The following is a 23,494-nucleotide window of genomic DNA, read 5'->3' on the forward strand; positions in this document are numbered from 1 at the left end:
GACTCACCTGAGCTGGGGGCCGTGACTCACCTGCCCTCCGCCCGCCTTCCCCGGCCGCGGGCTGTTCCCTGAGTCGCCGCCCCTCCTTCCCGTCGGGGGTCCGGCTCTACGCGTCCCGAGGCCATACGAGAAGGCCTTCTGGGGGTCCCGGCCTGGAGTCGCCGGGCTACCATCATTCCCCCCCCCCCCCCCCCCCCCCCGGAAAGCGCCGGGCCGGGACGAGCGGCGTGGAGGCCGCGGGAGGCGCCGGGAAGAGCGCGCGGAGGGAGGTGCCGGGAAGGGCAGGCGGGCGCGGCGCGGGGCGGGCCGGGGGCGGGGGCGCAGGGCGGCCCATTTCCTCCTGGGAGCCGGACGGGCGGGAGACAAAGCGGCGGCCGTCGGCTTGGCGCCTCAGGAGTCGTCCCGCGCTCGCCTCGCTCGCCGCAGGTAACTCTTCGTACCTTCCCTCGGGGCGCGCGCGGGGCCCCTGCTGGGCCGAGGGTCTCCTCAGGCCGGGGGTCCCGGGTGACGGTGCCCGCTCTGGGCGGCCGCCGCCCTGGGGAGCGTCGGGCCCGGCCGGCTTCCCGGAGCAGCCTGGGCCTGGGCGGGCGGAGCCCGACGCTCGGGAAGCGGAGCGAGCGGCGCAGCGCTTCCTCGGGAAACTTTTCTCCTTCGAGTTTCTCAACTTTGTTCCCTGAGCAGGGCGCGCGCTCGCTTGCGGGGCCGGCGTCGCGCCTCGGGCCGCCTCCCCCACTGAGAGGCGACGGTGGCGTGGCCCCGGCGGTCCGGCGGTGGGGTGTTTTAGGGACGCGATTCCCCGGAATTTTGCCGGCCGCTCCCCTTCCCCCTCCGGGGCCGGAGGTCGGGGGGAGCTGGCGTTCCAGCCCGACCCACGGAGTGTGGGAGTCGCCGCTTCCTGTTCTCTGCGCTCTTGTCCTCTAAGGTGCGCCACACCCGTGTAGACCTGTAGCTAGGAGGTTGTTAATCTGGACTTTAAGATCACTCAGCCGCCCTCGCTGCCTATCTGGACTGACATTCCTCTTAGTTTTCAGGGGTGGCGTTAGGGTCTTGTTGCTGACTTTGTGTTACCGAGACCGGGTCTTGCTAAATAGCCCAGGCTGGCCTGGAATGCTCGGGCATCCTGCCTTAGCTTCCCGAGGGCGGGCATTGCAGGCCTGCGATGTCAGTGCCCCGCCTTTCACTTGTAAAGGAACTTGTGCGTAGAACTTGGGAGAAAAATGTTGACTGGCTGCATCCATATCCTTGGATTGCAAGCAGTGGTCATTCCCAGTAATTCAGCGGTTGGCCCAAACCGACGGCTGATAGTCTTTATGTTCTTCGTCTTCATAACATTTTTATGTGTTTTGTATAGAATTCACAATAATTTATGATGTAAACTTATGCTCATATCACTGTATTGTATCTTTCCAATCGGCGTTCTTGAAAAGGAGATTGTGTGGTTAGCACTGATTTTTAAAGTGGATGTTACTTTAAGAAACGGAATTTATTTTGGTTTACGAAAGGATTGAGTGGGGAAATCATTCGTACCTCTGCTCAACTGTTTCTATGTCCTGACTCACTAAGTTAGAAAGTAGTTTTTAAAAATCCTCTTTTCTTTGAGGACCGGAAGCTTCTCTAGTGTCGTATCCTTTTTTTCCCCCAGACTGGATTTCGCTATAAAGCCCAACCTAGCTTAAGCTTCTTGAGTGTTGGGATTCAGACAGGTGCCATACATGACACCTGTTTGGGACAAATTGTTTATAATGCAAACAACAGAAGCTTGTTGGGGGGGTGTTAGTACGTTTATGAGGAAAAGTCTGGGAGTTCTGGAAGGTGCCGGCTTTTGAACTGAAGTCATGTGACAGGAAAGGAGAGAAGCATAAAAGGGCATGTAAGTGTTGGGGAATCGTTTTTTCCCCTCTTTACTTTGATCCTCTCCCTTCCCTGCATATGATTGTATCCTGAGTACATTGGTTTTCATCACCACTTAGTTATGTGGTACCACCTCCATTCCCCTCAGAAAATTTTATATATTGATCAGAGATGAGGGGTGTCTTTTCCCCAGTTGGGAATCACCACCTTGTGCCCCCCTCCCTTGTGGGGTTGGGAAAACAAACCTAGAGACTGTGCACACTAGTCAGATGATCTACCATTGAGCTGCATACCCCTACCTCTGCTATCAACCTTAGCCGCTAACATCCAGCTCCTTATTTTGAGCGTAGATGTCTCTTCCTGAGCCACATGGGCCTACTTGTATATTCCACGACTTCTCAAATTAATCATATATGAAGTGAGACTTAATTCAGTGATGGAGATCTAACCCAGATGTGGAGAGCCAGAGTAACTGGTACAAACGGTCTTGAATTTTTTTAAGGAAGTCAGATTAGTGACAGCACGGAGTCCTGCTTGTTGAAGGTGACGATGTAAGTGTAGTGGCCAAAACCTAGAAAGGAATAAAGGAATAGGGTCCTTAACAGGTATAAATGGCCTGACCATTGGCACAGTGCTGGGAAGCCTAGAGGTTTAGAGGCATCTTTGTATTGAGTATTGAAGTAGGGAGGTCTCGTGTAAGGTCGTCGGGGAAGGCAAAGGCCAGGTTACACATGGCTGTGTTTAGATTTTATTCTAAAGCTGTAAGAAGCCATTGTAGGGCCTTTCCTGACCTGAGCAACTTTTTATTTCTTGTTGGTGCTTAGAGAAAATTTGAATTTGCGTGTGTCTAAAAGCAGGGAGTTGAGTGAGGAAGGTCATGTGAGTAAAGGGGATCAGGGTGAATGGAGCTGTGTTTTGGAAAGGACCCATCTTTGGTTTGGAGGTGGAGTCCAGGCGTCTTGGTAAAATTGTTTTTTAAGTACTGAAATCTTGGTCATGTTCAAGGTCTAGCATTTCATTTCTAGTAGCAAACTTTGTGCTGTGTTTTCTTAGTAACTTTGGTTTGTTTAGTACCTTGTTGATATCCCTGTTTGCTATCTCTGTTTACAAGTGAGCCTTGTAAACCTCTTTGGGGCATGGCTCATACCCTAACCTTTGGTTTGGTACCTGGCTAAGAAGGCAAATTAGATGCTGTATTGAATGAAGAAGGAAAAGATCTTTCTGGCATCTACTTATTTATGGTGGTAAATGACAACAGGTGAGGGAGCTCATTACAGTCAAATTGTTTTCGGCAACTTGAACTTTGTTCAGCTTTTATTTCCTACCCAAATCTCATGAGTGACAGAACCCTCTCTACAGTGCTTCGTTTACCTGCCTTCTCGTCCCATTCTTTGCTTCCACTCCAGTTTTAGACTGTTTCTGAGTGGAGGACCCCTCAGTAGTATCTGAGTAAGCTGTTCAGTTGCTTGTCATTTGTTTTATTTAGCAAAGGCTCTTGATTGAATTTAATGATTCTCCTGCCTCATTTTCTCGAATGCTGGGATTACAAGTGTGCACTACCATACTCGACTTTGCCTTCCTTTTATTCCCCCTGTGGTTTTCTTTTGGAACCATGTTGCTTTTCTTGTTTGCCCCGCCCCCCACCCGGGTTTCTCTGTGGCTTTGGAGCCTGTCCTGGAACTAGTTCTGTAGACCAGGCTGGTCTCGAACTCACAGAGATCTGCCTGCCTCTGCCTCCCGAGTGCTGGGATTAAAGGCGCGCGCCACCATCGCCCGGCCCGTGTTGCTTTTCTTAACCACCTGTTTTTTTTTTTTTTTTTTTAAACTCCCTGGATTTTCTCTTGGTGCTCAGTGCTTTCTTTGGTCCTTTGTACTAAATATTTTCTTCTTTTTTTCCCCCCTTCCTTTTTATTTAGTTTTTCAAGACAGGGTTCCTCTGTATAACAGTCCTAGCTGTCCTGGAACTAGCTCCTATAGACCAGGCTGGCCTTGAACTTAAAGAGATCTGCCAGTCTCTGTCTCCTGAGTGCTGGGATTAAAGGTGTGCACCACTACTACCCAGCTGGTAAACATTTTCTGTGGATGATTTCCTCCAATCTGTCACTTCTTGGAAGTGGGGAAAGAGGGTCTAGGTTTTATCTTATTTTTTTGAGAGGGTCTCTCTATGTAGTTCTGTCTCTCTTGAGACTCTCTAAGTAGACCAGGCTGGCCTCAAACACACAGAGACCCACCTGCTTATGCCTCCTAGTGCCAGCACCAGAGGTGTGCACCACCACTCCTGGCTTAAGGCTTAATCTTTAATAGTAAGCCTTTTGAAATCGAAGTACCATTAGAGAAAAATGTTCAAATCGTAATTGTCATTGTTCATGAATTCATACAAACTGAACACCATGTACATTCACTAAGGAGCAACAAACTGTTAACACCCCAGGAATTCCCACTAGTAGTTGACTTTATTTGCCCTTCTGCTTCTTTGTTTATTTTGAAACCAGGTCATACTGTGCTGCTAAGAGTGATTGAGCCCTTTTTTTTTTTTTTTTTTTAATTTTTCAAGACAGGGTTTCTCTGTAGCTTTGGAGCCTGTCCTGGAAACTCTCTCTTGTAGACCAGGCTGGCCTCGAACTCAAAGAGATCCATCTGCCTCTGTCTCTGCCTCTTGAATGCTGGAATTAAAGGTGTGTGCCATCACTGCCAGGCTGTGACTGAGCTCTTAAAGTTCCTAAAATAAAAAAGCCATTTAAAAAAGTACACACATTTTAATGGTGCGGTGGCACACACCTTTAATCCTAGCACTTGGGAGGCAGAGGCAGGTGGATATCTGAGTTTGAGGCCAGCCTAGTCTACGGAGTGAGTTCCAAGATAGCCAGGGCTACACAGAGAAACCCCAGCTCCCCCTCAGTAAAGAAAAGCACATTTTAGTATGTTGTGTTTGTGTGCACAAGTGTGGTCGGAGGACAGCCTGGAGAAGTTGATTCTCTTCTTCCATTATGTGGGTCCCAGTGATCCAGCTGAGGTTGTTTGCCTTGGTGGCAGAGCCTTGATCTGCTGAGCCATCCTGGCAGCCCACAGTTTGCACCTTACTTTTGAAACGTAATGCTATGTGATTGTACTGGTTAGTCTCATGGTGGGATTCAAGATCTTCTAAATTCTAGCATTTTACTTAAAATGTAGACCAATTTCTTTTCATTAATCTTTTTTTTTTTTTTTTCAGGATGGAGGCTGATGTAGTTAGTGGCTCATATTGCATAGGCAGCAGAATTGAATTCAAAGACAGCCTGATGTACATAGGGAGTTCCGGGCCTGTTAAGGGTATACAGTGAGATTGTGTCTCAGAACAAATATTTTAATTAAATTTACGAATTCACACATGTGTACACACACACACACACACACACAGAGAGAGAGAGAGAGAGAGAGAGAGAGAGAGAGAGAGAGAGGTTTTTGTGAATTGGTTCTTTCCTTCTACCAGGTGGCTCCTGGGGAATCTAACTCAGGTTGTTTGTCTTGTTAGTAAGTGGAGTAACTGCTTTTACCCAATGAACCCTTTTGGGAGCCTTTAATTTTTTTTTTTTTTTTGAGACAGTCTCATGTAGCCCAGAATGTTTTCACCTTGTTATGTACCTGCGGATGACCTTGAGCTTCTGAAACTCTGGTCTCCACAACCTGAGTGCTGAGATTACAGGATCCATCACCAGATTTATGTGGTATTGGGGGTCAGACCCAGGGCCTCTTGCATGCTAGACAATCACCTACTACCAGATTGATTTTTTCTGTGGTGAATTGTTCCCTGTCCTTTGTATTTTACCCTGGGTCTTTCGCAGTTTTGTTGAAATACTTTATAATAAATGCTTTTATACCCCCTCCAAAAGCTGAATAACACCGCCCCCACTCTTGGAGAAAGAATCCAAAAATCCTAAAATTTGTACTGATAAATGATAGTGTATTATCCTAGCCTTTGTTTACTTTAGAATTTTTATTATTTATTTATCTACCTATTTATCTATTTATTTATTTTTGGTGTTTTGAAGCAGTGTTTCTTTATGTTACAGTCCTGACTGTCCTGGAACTCACTTTGTAGATCAGTCTGGCCTCGAACTCACTGAGATCGTCTTGCCTCTGCTTTCCAAGTGCTGGGATTAAAGGTGTGTGCCACAAACTCCTGTCTACTTCAGAATTTTTATTTTATATGTATGTGTGTGCACCTGACCGTATATCTGTGTATCATATGTGTGCAGGGTCCGTAGGGAGGTCAGAACAGGTGTTTGATCTTCCGGAATGAGAGTTACACAGTTGTGAGAACCACCATATGGGTACAGGGAACCGCTTTTGTTTTTTGTAGTAAGATGTGTACAACAAAATTCACTATTTAAACCATTGTGTGTGTGTGCTCATTGACTTTAAGTAATTGCATGTTATTATGCAGTCTTTTGTCTCTAGAACTATTTTCATCTGTCCAAGGTGAATTTTGTACTCTGTAGCTTTTCATTCACCTCCCTCTCGGCCTTGGGCCTTGGCAGCTAGCTACCTGCTCTAGCTGTCTGTCTGCCTGCCTGCCTGCCTGCCTGCCTATCCATCCATCCATCCATCCATCCATCCATCCATCCATCCATCTATCTATCGCACTTAGCCATTCTTTGAATTTGACTTTTTTTTTTTTTTGGTGGACCCTCTCTTTTCCTCGTTTTCTTTCTTTCAGTTAAGTTTTAAAATTGTATGTTTTGCTGCATGGATGTCTGTGCCCCATGTATGTCCATGGGACCAGAAGAGGGTGTTGGATTTCTGTTGGAGAACAAAGGTCCTTGTGCTCACAGATAGCACCAGGGAAACCAGGAATGTTAAACAGTAAGGGTTGTCTTTTAAAAGGAAAAAGATATTTTCAGCCTGGAATGCTGGGAATGCTGGCTACTATCTTAGGAGATCCTTGTGTTATCTGTATGGCCAGGGCCTCCCCCAAGCACCCGCAACCTAAACTAGAGATATTTAATAGTCTAGGTGACTTTTGTGTTACCAATATGACCAGAGGCACCCCTAAGTTCCCACAACCAGGATCGGAACCTCTGTGTTGTCCGTATGACCATGACCACACAAGACCCTCCTCTAACTCCTTAGGATAACGTGTTAGCCCATTTTGAACCCATCTTAATGGAAGAAGTGACAAGTACTTTAAGAGTTTTGATGTAATTATGCCTCCTTGTGCACAAGGGATTGTGTTACACCAAGAAACTTTTATTCCAGATTGTACTGTACTTAAATATGCCTACAATAAACACCTGGTGTTAGACTCTAGAAGTTTGAACCAACCAGCTATTGAGTTGTGTTGAACCGGATTTCCTCCTCATCTTTTTTCTTCTTTTAATTTATTCTTATGTGCAATGGTGTTTTGCCTGCATGCATGTCTATGTGAGGGTGTCAGATCTTGGAGTTACAGACAGTTGTGAGCTGCCATGTGGGTGCTGGGGATTGAACTCAGGACCTCTGGAAGAGCAGTCAGTGCTCTTAACTGCTGAGCCATCTCTCCAGCCCACCTGGATTTCCTTCCATGTGGATTGTTAGTTTGTTGGCTCTGGGGTCGCAGAAAACCCTAGAGGTTGCCTGGAACTGGCAGAGTTAAAGATCTCTGTGAGCTACCATGTAGATGTGGGGAACTGGACACCTTCCAGGCCAGAGCAGCACCACTGATCAAATCCCTAGCCTGGACTTTAAAATGAAGTTTTTTTTTGATGATATGCTTGAACATGTAGTTTTTATGTATTCTTTTGTTGTTGTTGTTTGTTTTTTGAGACAGGGTCTCTGTATTTCTGGCTATCCTGGAATGCCTTATGTAGATCAGGCTGGTGCTCACTATCAGGTATCTACCTGCTTATACCTCCTCAGTGCTAAAGAATATATATATTGTGCAGGTTAATCCCTTATCGGCAAAGTGATTTATAAATACTCTCTGGTTGTCCTTTTACTTTCTGTTGATTGTGCTTCTTTGTTACAAAGTTTATAATTTTGATGATGTATGAAGTGTGTTTTTGTTTCCTTTACTTTTGATGTCATATCTAAGAAATCATGAAATCCAAATACTGTTTCCTTGGAGGTTTTCTTTCCACCCCTCTCAGCTAAATGGTGAGGGAAGAAATTATGTTATTCTAGCCACTTTACCTCTACTCAGTGAGCCCTGAAGTTTAAAAATGTAATTGCCATTCCTGTCCTTTTATTTTGAGACTGTTTCTCTAACTCAGGCTGGCCTCAAACTCAATAACTATTCTACTGCCTCAGTTTCCCAAGTGCTTACATAAGCATGAACCCACCATACCTGGTTGAATAATAGAGTTTTTGTTTTGTTTTGTTTTTATCTTTTGATTTTTCGAGACAGGGTTTCTCTGTGTAACAGTTCTAGTTGTCCTGGAACTGGCTTTTGTAGACCAGGCTGGCCCCAGACTCACAGAGATCTGCCTGCCTCTGCCTCTCAAGTGCTGGGATTAAAGGTGTTTGCCACCAGTGCCCAGTGAATAATATAAGTTTTAAAATTTATTTTACTTGGACTGGAGAAATAGATGACTCAGAGGTTAAGAGCACTTCCAGAGGTCCTGAGTTCAATTTCCAGCAACCACATGGTGGCTCACAACTATCTGTAATGAGATCTGGTGCCCTCTTCTGGCCTGCAAGTATATATGCAAGCAGAACACTGTATATGTAATAAATAAATTTAAAAAATTATTTTACTTGTGTGTATGTGTGTGAGTGTATGCACATTTATGTGTGTGTGTAGGTGCTCACAGAGGGTGTCTAATCCCTTGGAGCTGGAGTTACCAGGTATTTGTGAATTGCCCAATGTGGGTGCTGGGATTTGAATTCTGGTCCTCAATGATTGAATAGCAAGCGCTCTTAACTACTGAGCTGTTTTTTTTTTTAAATATTTATTTATTTATTATGTATACAATATTCTGTCTGTGTGTATGTCTACAGGCCAGAAGAGGGCACCAGACCTCATTCCAGATGGTTGTGAGCCACCATGTGGTTGCTGGGAATTGAACTCAGGACCTTTGGAAGAGTAGGCAATGCTCTTAACCACTGAGCCATCTCTCCAGCCCCTGAGCTGTTTTTTGCAGCCCATTAGTTTATAGTTCTTATAAGGGTAAACTAAACAATGGAGTTAGGATTTAGTGATGTGGTATTTCTTTTTGCTAATTTGTCATCGATTATATATCTGTACCTGATGAGTTATGATAGCATGCTCTTTGGAGTTCTTAATCTTATGAGACTTGGCCTTACAGTGAACTTTGTCATCTGTCTAATTAGTAAGATGATTTATACAGAGTGTTTATTTTAACTACTAATGTGATAAAAATGCTAATATAGTCTTTCCGTTATGAAGTGCTGGACAAGCTGTATTTTTATCTATATTAAGTGGCTTTTCTTTGGGGTGAATCAGTTGTTGGGGTTTTTTTTTTTTTGTTTGTTTGTTTGTTTTTTTTGAGAAAGGGTTTCTCTGTAGCTTTGGAGCCTGTCCTGGAACTAGCTCTTGTAGACCAGGCTGACCTAGAACTCAAAGAGATCCACCTGCCTCTGCCTCCTGAGTGCTGGGATTAAAGGCCACCACTGCCGCCAACTGTGAATCAAATTTATCATTTAAATAATTACCGTGCTGCTAACTTGCTTTTATTTAGATAATGTTAGTAAAAATCGCTTAGCGGCTGTGCTAGATGGTAAAGTCCTTCAAGTCAGTGTGTTATTTTCATCTTTCTGCTTCCTGTGTACCAGACTTGTTTCTTTGTACGCAGTAGGTACTATTCACTAAATGCTAGGTTACTGGCCCAGGAGACAAAGGGTTGCTTTCCTTTTAAATAAAGATGTACCCTCCCCTTTTGAAGACAAGTCTCACTGTGCAGTTCAGGCTGGCCTTGAACTCCTGATCCTCCTATCTCAACCTTCCCAGTGAATATTAGAGTGCTAGGGATTATAGTCATTGTTACCATGCTCTCAATCCCACCAACTGGGGACTAACATATTCAATCCATTTGTAAAAGTAACACTGAGGATCAAGAAGCACCATGATAACATTCTGATCTTAAATGGTTGCTTTTACATATTAAAACCCCATCTCCCAGAAGAGAATAAAGAGAAAAATTAAGTGGGAGGGGAGAAAGGTTCATTACATTTGGGGAGGAATTATACTTAGCTGTAGAACTAGCATTAGCGGAAGTGTAGTAGTGGATGCCCTTCTGTTTCTCTGTCTCCCTGATTAGAAAGAAGCAGTAATTAGCAACAAGAATGCAGTTCCCAGTTTCTGGAGGGCAAGGACCCTTATTTGTCCACCTGGCAAGCTGTTCCTATAACATGTGCTGGACTAGGGAGATAGAGAGTTGCTGCTAAGCGAAGCAAGTTGAATTTATCCAATTTGCATATGGTCCAAGCCTTTACCTGGAAGTTTCAGGACTTTTTCTTCCTCTCTGAGACAGGGTTTGTCTGTGTACGCCTGACTATTCTGAACTCAGTCTACCTGCTCTGCCTCCTGAGTGTCGGGATTCAGGGAATGTGGGACCACATCTGGCTCTAGGATTTTTATTTACTTAAATTAATTAGTTTTTTTTTTTTTTGAATTTTCGAGACAGGGTTTTTCAGTAGCTATGGAGCCAGTCCTAAAACTTGCTCTGCAGACCAGACCGCCTTGAATTCACAGAGATCTGCTTGCTTCCTGAGTGCTGGGATTAAAGGCATGAGTGGTACTGTACCACCACCACCCAGTTGACTCTAGGACTTTTAATGCTAACGCATTAGAAAGTAGTTAAACTAGATAGATTTCTACCAGTATAGTTATCCAGGCGGTAGGATTATTGGTATTTCCTGGGATGCTGTCTTCCTAACACTTCTTCCAGAATTCCCTGTTAGGGTTGAGTATTATATTGTGTGTGTGTACCACATTGTGTGTGTGTGTAGTATGTATGCATGTATGATATGTGTAGAAGTGCAGGTGTGTGTGTGTGTAGTATGTATGCATGTATGATATGTGTAGAAGTGCAGGTGTGTGTGTAGTATGTATGCATATATGATATGTGTAGAAGTGCAGGTGTGTGTGTGTAGTATGTATGCATGTATGATATGTGTAGAAGTGCAGGTGTGTGTATGTGTGTATTTGGCCAGAGGACAGCTTTTGGGAGTTGTTTCTTGTTTTATACCCTTGTTTTGAGGGAGGTGCTCTCTTTTTAAAAATTTAAAACAATTAAAATATTTTTTTAAATATTTATTTATTTACTTGTTATGTATACAGTGTTCTGTCTGCCTGTATGCCTGCAGGCCAGAAGAGGGCACCAGACCTCATTACAGATGGTTGTGAGCCACCATGTGGTTGCCGGGAATTGAACTCAGGACCTTTGGAAGAGCAGGCAATGCTCTTAACCGCTGAGCCATCTCTCCAGCCCCAATTAAAATATTTTTTGGCGTATGTGCATGGATACATGCATACCATGAGTGTGGAGGTCAGAGGACAAATTGTGGGGATCTATTTTATCTCTACAGAGTGTGGGTTCTGAGAATTAAACTCAAAAATCAGGCTTTGTGGCAGTTGGCTTTACCCAGTTAACCATCTAGCTGGCCCTCTCCTATTTTTGCTGTTGTGCTTAATACTCTAGGGTAGCTGTCCTGGAGGTGTGGGTCTGTGATTCCACTTCCATCAGTCTATAGGACTGCTGATGTTACAGATACACCTCACCAGTTCAACTTGGAATAATTTTCTTTCTTTTACTTTTCCCTCCCTCCCTCCCTCCCTCCCTCTCTCCCTCCCTCCCTCCCTCCCTCCCTCCCTCCCTCCCTCCTTTCTATCTCTCTCTCTTTTAACTTAGCAGTCTGAAAGTTGTATATGAGATGTCTCTACTGCATCTTCTCAGCCGTTTCTTCCTTGTGTGCAGTTGCCCTTCTCTTTTCCTACTGTCGAGACTTGATTTTCCTTTCTAGGATCTTTTTGTGGTCTTTGTCCAGCGTTCGCCTGGTGATAACCACCTTGCTGTGGTAGATGCCCACAGGGACTGTTGTGCTATTAGCCTTTTCTCTCTGCACTTGTTCAGTATAGATGACATATTTCTTCCTGTACACTTGGACCACTTTGCCAATCTGCTGGTCTTGGTAGTGTCCTGGGACAACCTGAACTTCATCATCCTTTCGAATGGGTGCAGATTGAACATTGTACTTCTGTCTCAGCTCTTTAGAAAGAACGGTGGTGGTGCTACCTTTAATCCCAGCACTCGTGAGGCAGAGGCAGGCACCTCTGTGAGTTCAAGGCCAGCCTGGTCTGTAGAGTGAGTTCCAGGACAGCCAGGGCAACACAGAGAAACCCTGTCTCAGAAAACCAAGGGAGGGGATGCCAGGGGGAGGCGGGAAGAAGAGTGGAATTGTGGCATTTACTATAACTTTTATTTTTGGGATTAAAATTTATTTTTTAGTTTTATTTACTTTATGTGTATGAATGTTTTGCCTGCATGTATGTATGTGTACCATGTGTTCCTGGTACCATCAGAGGACAGAAAAGAGGGAGTCGGATCCTCTGGATTGGAGTTACAGATGGTTGTAAGTTGCCATGTGGTTGCTGGGAATTGAACCCAATCCTTCTGTAAGAGCAACAAGTACTCTAAACCACTGAGCCAAACAGCACCCCGATTTTAAAAAAAGACTGAAAATATGGTACAAATTATTTAATTTATTGTTAGTATTTTATAATGATTAATCCAGTTTTTATTTTTATTTTATGTGTATTGGTGTTCTACCTGCATGTATGTCTGTATGAGGGTGTCAGATCTTGAAGTTACAAACAGTTGTGAACTATCATTTGTGGGTGCTGGGAATTGAGCCTGGATCCTCTGGAAGATCAGCTAGTGCTCTTAACGGCTGAGCCATCTCTCTAGCCCCCAATTTTTTTTATTTATTTATTTATTTATTTATTTATTTATTTATTTTTTGATTTTCGAGACAGGGTTTCTCTAGCTTTTTTTTGGTTCCTGTCCTGGAACTAGCTCTGTAGACCAGGCTGGCCTCGAACTCACAGAGATCCACCTGCCTCTGCCTCCGAGTGCTGGGATTAAAGGCGTGCGCCACCACCGCCCGGTTCCCCAATTTAATGTTAATGTTATAATTTATCTCATTTCTGAATTGCTAATTTAAAGGCTAATTCTTTTCTGGATTACCTAATTTTGATTTCCTTCTACTATACAAAGCTGTGGGTTTTCCTTGTCATTTTCTGATTCTGTTGTTAAATATTGACAAAATAAGTGGAATATCCAGTCATGAAAATGTTTTAATTGTTACCGTTTGTTATTAGTATTTGATATCAGAATTGAAGATTTGAGTTGGAAGCCTGAGACAGATTAGGTTATAGAGTCCTGCATTGGTTTATGAGCAAGACTAAGCTGCTGACTGTTCTTGAAGTTGGAAGTGCTGTCCTAACTCAGGAAACACATGCAGTATGGCCTATTTTTACAGACACGAAGGAAAGGAACCTTTGTGAATAGTGCATTTGCCTGTGCAGTTAGCTTTAATACACACTTTCTTTCCTAGTAAAGACACATTGTTATCATTTACTCATACTATGTTAAATATTTCATTATATTATACATTTCATTATTAATCCGGGCCCTTAATCACAGTTTATAAAATAGGATAGAGTGAATGAGCCAGAGGCTGAAAAGCAGAGCCGGGAGGCAGTGTTTGTGGGATTTCTATTCCTGGGGATCTCTACCTTGACAAAGGTTTCCTATAATCATGTGTTCCCTTTTCTTAGCTTCATTGATCTGGGGGGTCATTTGGTTCTCAGAAAAGCTTTTTACTGGCTTTGAAGTGTATCTTTAAAAACCTGTCATTTTACAGAGTCCTGGTCAAATGAAATGTGAGCTTGATCCCTTGGGAAGGGGCAAAATCCAAGGAAAAGGGAAGATGGTAACCTTGAAAAAATTTAAGCTTATTTTAGACTAGTGAGATAAAGCTGTTTTTCTCGGAAGTGTTACTAAGTGTAAGGAAGTGTTATTCTGGATGTCAGTAATATTGGGAGGGTTTCACTTACATACAGCACCTTCATCAAAAACCTGCCAGTGAGCAAGATGCTAGAGAGATGTTATGTTTCCTAGCTAATGAGATTAGCTCTAATAAATATCAGTGATACATAGAAGTTGCAATCTGTGTCTGTTTTTGCTAATCTTATTTCTCATTTCTTTTTGCATGTCAGTATCGCAAAATGAAAACTAAAATAGTTTTGAATCAATTCGGTTAAACATAGAAGATTGCAAGCATGTGTCCCTGCTCCTCTTTAGAGTGTTATTTTAGTTGAGTCAGAAAAGGGCCAGAGAGATGGCTTTTCTGGAATGCACCTGCCTCTAGGTAGGACACCCTAAACCCCGGAAACCACAGGGTGGAAGGGAGAGAACCAGAGTTGTTCTCTGACCTTCACTCCTCTGTATATAAATGTTAACTAGGATTCTCTTCAAAAATAACTTTTTGTTTGGTTTTTCGAGACAGGGTTTCTCTGTAGCTTTGGAGCCTGTCCTGGAACTAGCTCTTGTAGACCAGGCTGGCCTTGCAGTGCTGGGATTAAAGACATGCACAACCACCTCCAGGTTTCTTTTTAAAGTGATGGTTTGCTGATTGTGTTGACACACACCTGTAGTCCTCTTTTCACTTGGGTAGGAGATTGAGGCAGGGAGATTGCCTTTTTTTGAGCCCACAGCAGGGCTTAATGGCAAGATTTTGTCTTAACCGAGATCTATGTGTGTTCACAGTGGTTCTTTCTTTCTTTCTTTCTTTTTTTTTAAATAGTGCCTTGTGGCCACTTCTGTGAAACCTGGAGAAGTAGAGCTAACCCTTCCTGTGAGGTAGAGAGTGGATGTAGCTGAGTCTTGAAAGAAGATGAGTAACTTTTCAGCTGAAAAAAATATGAAGTTCTCTTGGCAGAAGAAAAGTAAATGGAACGCTCTGGAGGCCCATGTTTTCATGGGGCGGAGACTGGGAAGGCCACCAGGCTTGTGCAGGTGAAGTTAGCTAAGTGAGGCTTTGGCTTTATCCTGTTTGTTCTTCTCAGAGAGGAGTGACCCAATGATAGTGATAACTAGAAGTGCTTGGAGAATAGCTGGGGTGTAGATTCATCGGTAACAAACCTTCCACACACACTTTTTATATCAGTTCTGGGAAAGGAGCCCAGGGCTCAGCTAGTGCTAGGCAAGTGTGACACTACTGGCTCACTCACATTCTCCAGATCAGAGATAAGACTTAGGGGCTAGAACCTTCAGAACAGTGTATATTGTATCAGTAGGAGGGTTATGCAGTCAGTGTTGACTAATGTAGGAATTAGGAGGGAGAAAGGGAAGGGAAAAGAACCTAGAGTCTCCTTGTAGGACCTGGTTGGTGAGGTTTGGTCCACAGTGATGGGGAGGCCATAGGAGTTGGTAGGGGTAGGATTGTGAGGGAGGTGGTGCTGGTGACTGTGAAATTTGAAGAATTCAGCTCTGTAGTTAGGTGCTTGGAGAAATCCTGTAGACTTGTAGGAACATGACTTTAAGGACATTTTCTACTTTTACTTAATGGAAAAAACAGGATTTGTGTGTACTATATAGTTATACTCTGGAGTGTCCTTCAAAGGTCCAAGTGCGTGGGTGTGGTTGTACGTGCCTTTAATCTCAGCACTCAGGAGGCAAAGGTAGGTAAATAGATCTCTTGAGGGCTAGCTAGTTCAACCAGGGCTACCCAGAGTAACCTGACAGAAGAAGGTTTAGAACAGTGATTCTCAACCTTCCTAATGCTGTGACCCTTTAATACAGTTCCTCATGTTGCGGTGACCCCAACCATAAAATTATTTCATCACCATTTCATGGCTGTAATTTTGTTACTATGTATGTAAATTTGTTACTATGAATCATAATATAAATAGTTTTGTGGATAGAGGCTTGCAACCTACGGGTTAGGTCAAAAACCATTGCTTTAGGAGATAGGGCCCAGTGGGAAGTCTTTATATCACTGGAGGCAGGCCTTCCAAGGAGTTTATAGGACACTGGGGCTCCCCCACCATTGACTGATGTGGGATGTTCTTCTGGCCAGTAGACTTTATTTCACCATGTTTTCCTTGATGTATTGCCATAGGCTCAAAGTTGTGGCACCAGCTAGTTACAGACTAAAGTAACTAAAACCATGAGCCAAAAATAATCTTTTAAAAGTTGATTATCTTATGTATTTGCTATAATCATAATAAGCTGACTCAATATAGATTTCCTTCTCCTTTGGAGAGGAATTGTTTTTAGCTTTTCTCAAAATAATTGTGAACACTGAGAATAGAATGGCTGTAGAATATTTTAAGTAAGGAGGGACAGAGTTCAAACCTGTAATGCCTTATAATTTCTTAGGTTTTGTTTTAGTGATGACTGCCACCACCCACTCTTTTTTCAGTTATGCTATGGTTGCTGGAAGGTGACCGTGTTCTTCACAACTTGAGACAACCTCTTGCTTCTACAGTGTTGTCAGATAGGTCTTAATTGGGCCTCTTTGACAACTAGGGGCACCCTCCTTTATGCTTTTAGAGCTTTTTCTTTGCAGAGAGAACTATTAATGCTTTCTGTTGTGTTGTAACCTGTAGCATTCCCTCCTCTCCCTCTTTTTTTTTTTTTTGAGACAAAGGTGCTACAAGCAAGCCTAGAGCTCTTGTAGATCAGGCTGGCCTCAAACTCAGAAATCCACCTGCCTGTCTGCCTCGTGAGTGGTCAGATTAAAAGCAGGTGCCACCATGCCCTACTATTCCACAATGGCCTGCTCATCCACAATTTTTGAGAGGAAATTTTCAAACCTAACAGAGTAGAAGAAAGATTAATGTATTAGTTACTTTGCTTATTGTTATGATAAAATACCTGAAAAACAGTGTAATGGAGGAGGGGCTTATTTTGGCTCACAATTTGGGAGTAGCACCAGTAAAGTGCTTTCTGCCTCTACCTCCCAAATGCAGGGATTTTAGACTGGTGTTAGGTTCAGTTTGACAGGTTCTGGACCTCTATCTGTTGTTAGTAAGATAAAAGGGCCCTCTAAGGACCCTACCTGCTTGCATTATCATTCTGTTTTCCTTCTAATGCTGATAGCTTCTTACTTGTTTATTGCTTATGTTATCTCTGCAGTATTTTTTTGTTTTGTTTTGTTTCACTTTTATAGTGTAGATCTGTTCTCTTGCCTCAGCCTCTTGTGCTAGATTCCAGGTGAGAGCCACCTGGTTTAATTTAGCTATTTCCTTTGGTATCCTCAAGAAAGTTATAAAACGAAAGATGTGAGTGATTGGAGTGAGGTTTGTTTATTTATTTATTTATTTATTTATTTTGGATGCAGGGTTTCTCTGTGTAACAGCCCTGGATGTCCTGGAACTCACTCTCTGTGTAGATCAGGTTGGTCTCAAGCTCACAGAGATCTGCCTGCCTTCTACCTCCCAAATCCTGGGACTAAAGGCGTGTGCCACCACTGCCTGGTGAGTTATTTTTTATGACTATTTTTTTTGAGGATTAAGCCAAGTATCTTTTTTTATCACAATTTTGTATAAATTGAAAGTAGAGTGATATTTACTCTGTTCTGAGTATCTGAGTATCTGATATTAAATATATGCTCTGGGTTGATCACATAATACATGATGAATGGCTCTTCCAATCCAGTTATTCTTTATAGCAGGTGGGGAATTTAATTTTTTTGACTTATTTTCTGTGTATAAGTGTTTTTCCTGTATGTATGTGTGTTCATCACCAGTATCCCTGGTGTCTGCAGATGTCAAAAGGCCTCAGATCCCCTGGAACTCCAGTTTCAAATGATTGTGAGCTACCATGTGAGTGCTGGGATCCAAATCCAGGTCCTCTGGAAGAACAGTCAGTATAATGGTCTGTCCTATCCCTTTAAGAGACAAGCCATGCCCACTCCCCCCACCCCCTCCACCTAGGCAAGCTGATCTTCAACTTCCAACCTGAGTTCTTCCTTTCCACCTCTCTCCCAAAGAGGTAGTGGTTCTTCTCATCTCCCACCCATCATCCCCCATCCCCTCTCTCTCTCTTTCTCTCTCTGCTCTTCTCTCTTTTCCCTTTCCCCTCCATAACCCACTATCCACCATGACTGCTGCTTCTTGTGGGACTGGCTGCTCCCTCTCAGTCTCTCACCCACCACACAGCTTCCTGCCTAGGACCCACTGGCCTTCATGGCCCCCAGGCCACTCGGGGCTGCCTTTGTGGCCCACCTGCTGCCCACTGCTGCCACTCAGTGTTTCTGCTGCTGTGCCCCTCGGAACAGCACTGTTTTATTTTTACCATTACAGTTAGTGCTCCAACTCCTGGGAAATTTGAAACAAAGTTTTATATCACTTTTGCTTATGTATATGTGAGGCTATGTGCTTGCATTAGTATTGGTGCGCACAGAGGCCAGAAGAGGGTCAGAAGTAGGGTCCCTGGAACTAGAATTAAAGGTCATTGTGAACTGTGCAACCTGGAAGTTGGGATCTGAACTCTTGATCCTCAAGAACAGTACACTCTTTCCAGCTGTATGGGAAACTTTTTACTCTGGTTAGACGCAACCAAGAAGATGATACTGAAATTGTAATAGGAATATTTGCTATAATTTTGAGCAAATAATTTTCTTTTTGTTTATGGAGACTACCTCCATTTAAAACTTAGATATTTTCTTACTGTTCCCTTAATCAGAACTAGTTTATAGTATGAAAAAGAAGAGTGGGGTTTGGTGATTTAGTCAAATAAAATTTGTCAGAGTAAGTCAATTATAAGGATTACTTTTTTGGGGGGACAGTTACAAAGAGATTTGGGTGCCAAGGATCCTACTGCTATGGTAAGTCTGCTTAATGCAGATACAACCTGGCATACCTATGGCTGTACAGAGTAATCCACAATTCTGGATCTCGAGCAGTGTGACAGTTAATGTTGCTTTGGGTACTTTTAATTTCTAAATCTCCTGATTTACATTTAAATGAACCATCCTAACATTTCATTAACATAACCTTGCTGTTTAAAAAATTGGCTATGAGTAGCATCCTAAGGATAGAAAAGCTTTGGAAGAGACTCATTTTAGGAGTGATGTTTCCATTCTGTTGTAAATGAACTTGTAATGTCTTGTGAGAATGTATATAGCTCTTTCCACAAAGAGGCAGTTTGCCAACAGTCAGCTCCTCTGGGTTCTGATGGAACTGTGCTGTATTTCTTTTCTTGCTTTTTCTTTCATACAGGTTGTTAGACAAGCAATTGAATCTCTTTCTGAATTTGTAGCGATATTTTGCTTTATAGACAAGATTACTATTTTTAAGGTAATGAAGATCGAATAACTGCATTTTAACTTTTTATTTCATTCCACTAAGTATAATTCCTCCTGGATAAAACTCAAGGTTGCTGTTTTTCATTAAGGCTGGCCAGCTCTAGCAGATTTTATAATAGATCTTGGAAAGGAGTACTCTCTAAGTTAATTGGAAAACTAGAAGCTGCCAAGAGCCTTAAAAGTTATTTGTTTAGCTATTCTAAACAATACCATTAATTGTAAATAACCAGGAGAATATGACTAAGATTAAGGCAGGAATTTTGTTCTTTGTAGGCTTTGGGAATATTTTCAAATGGGTTGCATAAATTCAGTTCTTCTTACACTACTGTGCCCTTTAGAAAGTACTTTGCCAGTACCTTGTGGAATATAAAAATGTTCAAGTATTGTTACCTTTAAATTTAAAACATGGAACACATTAAACTAGAGAAAATTAAGTTTAATAAAACAATTCAAAGGCTGTTGAGATAACATAAGTCAGCAGTTCTTAACCAGTGGGTCACAACCCCTTTGGGGGAGTCAGACAATCCTTTCACAGGGGTTGCAGATCGGATATTTACCATTACCATGGCAATAGCAAATTTGTAGTTATGAAGTAGCAACAAAAAACAATTTTATGGTTTGGATCACCACAGCATGAGGAACTGTATTAAAGGGTCACAGCATTAGGAAGGTTGACAACCACTGACATAAGTGAAAAGAACACTAGAAAGACCCTTTTGCTGCAGACACCATGTACCTTGTCATAGTGGTGGGTGGTGCTATCTATGTAGGCTGGTAGATGAGAAAAGGCATCAGTGGTCTTAATCAGGTGTAAGCCTCACTGACTTTACTAACATTCTGCCAAGAAAGATGTGCCCACTTGTACAATAGCGGTGTGATGGTTATGAGTGTCACTAAGCACTTTTTGTTAGGTTCTGTGAGGCCCACCCCACAAGAGGAAACCCATGCACAGTACACTGAACTTGGTCAGAAATATGGGTTGGGAAGTTCTAGGTACTAGTGGGAGCTTGCTATAGTTTAGTTAAATTGATGTAGTGTAAAAGGGGCTCAAGGAATGACTTAGTGATTAAGAATGCATACTACTCTTGCAGAGGACCCACCCTTGGTTCTCACACCCAAATCAGATAGTTCTTGCAGCACCAGCTGTAGGGTCTCTAAAGCCTTTGGCTTCCAAGGGCACATGTACAGAAAGGGATTTGTAGGAAGCAGAGGGTTGACAGAGATAGGAAGGAAGAATAATTAGAATGTATTTTATACATGTATGAAATGTCAAAGAACAAATTTAATTAAAAAGAGACTTTAATTTTAGAGCTCAAAGGATGTAGAATATGGAATTCAACCTTAAGAATTATAAAAATTAAGTATTTTTGTTTATAGTTTTATGTGTATAAGTGTTTTGCTATATGTGCACCACATTCATGGAGTGCCTAGGGAAGTCAGAAAAGGACATCAGGTTGTTACAAGTAGTTGTGAACTGCTGTGTGTGCTGGGAACAGAACAAGAGTACTCTTAACTGCGCAGCTACCTCTCCAACTCTTAATTTTTTTATTACATTTATTTATTTATGTGTATTGTGTGTGTTTTGTGTGTGTGTGTGTGGGGGCACCTGTGAAGGTTAGAGAATGCTAGGGTGTTGTTGGTTCTCTCTAACATGTGGGTTGTGAGGATGGAATGTATATGCTTCAGGCTTTGCAGGAATCTGTCCGGCTCATCTATCTCACTGGCCCTCGGTTTTTGTTTTTCTTTGTGTGTGTGAGGACAGGAGATGATGTTTGATTCCTTGGAGCTGGAGTTAAAAGTGATTAAGAGCTGCCTGAGGTGGGTATTGGGTACTGTACTTGGGTCCTGCAAGAGCAGGTGCTCCAAACTGCTGAGCGATCTTTATCATCCTCTTTTCTTCTTGTAGATGAGAAAGTTGAAGTTCCAGAGAGAAGAAATGACTTCCCCAATGTCAGAAAATAAGTTAGTGGAAAAGCTAGTGCCAGAAGCTGGTGTTCTTCTGGATATTGTTCTTTGTAAATTTTAAAATCTATAATTTTGTTTGAGCCTCTTTCAATACTGGGCCGTCAAAGTCCTAACTTGGTTCTGTAGTTTAAGTTAATATTGCTTGATGTCACTTTTGTCAGGTGTGTGTGTGTGTGTGTGTGTGTGTGTGTATGTATATACATTTATTTGTTGTGTATTTGTGTAGATGTATGCGCCATGGTATACATGTGGAAGTCAGAGAACACAACTTTGAAGGACCAAGTAGCGCTCTCTCCTTTTTACTGTTAGGACCTGAGGGTTGAACTCTGGCTGTCAGACTTGGTGTAAGCCTTTTTTTGCTGATCCATTTAGCTGGCTGCCTGGCAGGGTTTTTGATTAAAGATGTTGCTTGTATAAGATAAAGAAAATAGGCCATGAATTTGAAAGAGAGAAATGGGGGCGGGTAGAGGTGTGGTTTGGGGAGTAATACATGGGAGAGTTTGGAGGGGATAGCAGGTATTTCCTTGGACTGCTAGCTCCCAAATAATGATACGGAGACTATTAATTATGAAAGCTTGGCCTTGGCTAAGGGTTGTTCTCAACTAGCTCTTAAAACTTAAATTAACCTGTGTATATTAATCTACATTCTGCCATGTGACTTGTTATCTCTGCTCAGTACTGTGCATCCCACTTCATCTGAGTCTGACTGGTGAATCCCATCTGTCTTCTCCCCAGAGTTGCTGTCTCCATCTGGAAGTCCCACCTAGTCTGTGATAATTGCATGGAGTCGATCAGTTGGGCATATCTTTTTGAGTTGGCCTTTTTTTGTAGGTCTGTTCTGCCCATCCTCCACTTGGGGAGGCCAGGTGTCATTTTCATTCATTGTGTTTATAGTTTATAGTTCACCTTTGTGTTGTGTTTTTGAAAGTAGCAGAGCCTGAACTTTCTCAGTGGAGCTCACTCTTATCTTAACACATGGGAAGCCCTGGGGCTCTGAAGCAGGAAAACAAAAAATTCAGAAGATTTTTTTGTTTGTTTGTTGTTTTTAGACTGCTCAAGTTAGACACTGTCAACTCAGTATTTAGGATGTCCTTGTGATCATCCTCCTGCCTCAACCAAGTGTTCATATTACAGGCATAGACCACCATTTCTACCTTGTTAAAACAGTTTAATTTGGGGGCTGGAGCACTTGCTGCTCTTCTGAGGATTGGGTTTTTGGTACCTATATGGCAGCTTATCCAGTTCCAGGCTGTCCAATGCTCTCTTCTGACTTCATGGGCACTCTGCATGTATGAGATGTGCATACATGCATAAAGGCAAAATAAAACATAAAAAAAATCTTAAATTAATTTCAGCGTAGGTGTGTTGGTACACACTTTTAATCTCAGCACATCAAAGGCAGAGGTAGGTTGATCTCGATGAGTTCCAGGCCAGCCACGGCTACATAGTGAGGCCCTGTCTCAAGTAACATAAAGCCTTAAACCCTGTAACTTTTTTTTTTTTAATTGGCTTCCCAGTATCTGGAAAGCATTTTATTTCAGAAAAATTAGAAGCATTCCTTTGGGAAAGTGAATTGTCGTCAGTGGTAGAGTAACCGTCTCAACTGTGTCAGGTTCTGAGCTTAGTTCCAAGCACTACCACTCTCTCCCCCAAAAGTAAATTAAATTGTGTTGTGCTTGCTCAGTAATTGGGAGTTGCTCTAAATGCCCATTTAGAACTGGTTTTATTTAATCACAGGGTCTAGCCCTCTAATCCTGAAAGGTTGTCTTATTTGTACTGAAGCAGTCTCTTTGAAATGTTAGGAAACTGGGATTCACAGGGTAAATAATTTCTTCTGAAATGTCTTATCTGTGACATTTGATGACATTTACTTGAGCTGTTAGCAGTCTTTAACAACTTAGACCCTCCCAACTCTTAAGGCTTACTGACTAGTGGACAAATAACCTTTAAAGACCAAAGTGTGTGTGTGTGTGTGTGTGTGTGTGTGTGTGTGTGTGTATATATATATATATATATATATATATATATATATATATATATGCTGGCCATAATGTAAGCATGGAGAAGAAATTCCTTGGAAACTGCATTTTGTGTTGTTAAATTAGGCAAGTCCACTTTTTTCATTCCCATTATGTGATTCAGCATTTTATTGATGCTTAGATAACTAAAGTGAAATGCCGAAACTTTGGAAATTTAACATTAATAATTATGCTTATTATAAAATCAGAATCCATTTGCAAATTGTATCTTTGGGTTTCTTGACCTTTTCCTAATTTTATGGAATATGCCTCACTATCAGTTAGTCTGATATTTACTTAATATTAGTTGAAGTTATGTTGTTTTGTGATAAAGTACTACAGAGGTCACAGGTGTCAGATCCAGTGGG

General features: G+C 42.4%; 1 protein-coding gene across 1 annotated transcript in view; it reads left to right on the forward strand.

The window, feature by feature from the left end:
* Positions 1–283: 283 nt before the first annotated feature.
* Positions 284–23,494, forward strand: part of LOC121442927 (catenin alpha-1) — a 135,329-nt gene continuing 112,118 nt past the window's right edge. The window contains exon 1 of the mRNA XM_041644557.1: positions 284–426. The gene's annotated coding sequence lies outside the window, so the exon portion shown is untranslated. The remainder of the gene's footprint in view (positions 427–23,494) is intronic.

Source organism: Microtus oregoni, unplaced genomic scaffold (genome assembly GCF_018167655.1).
Source record: "Microtus oregoni isolate MIOR12 unplaced genomic scaffold, Mior012 000098F_ref0000018, whole genome shotgun sequence".
Lineage (NCBI taxonomy): Eukaryota > Metazoa > Chordata > Mammalia > Rodentia > Cricetidae > Microtus > Microtus oregoni.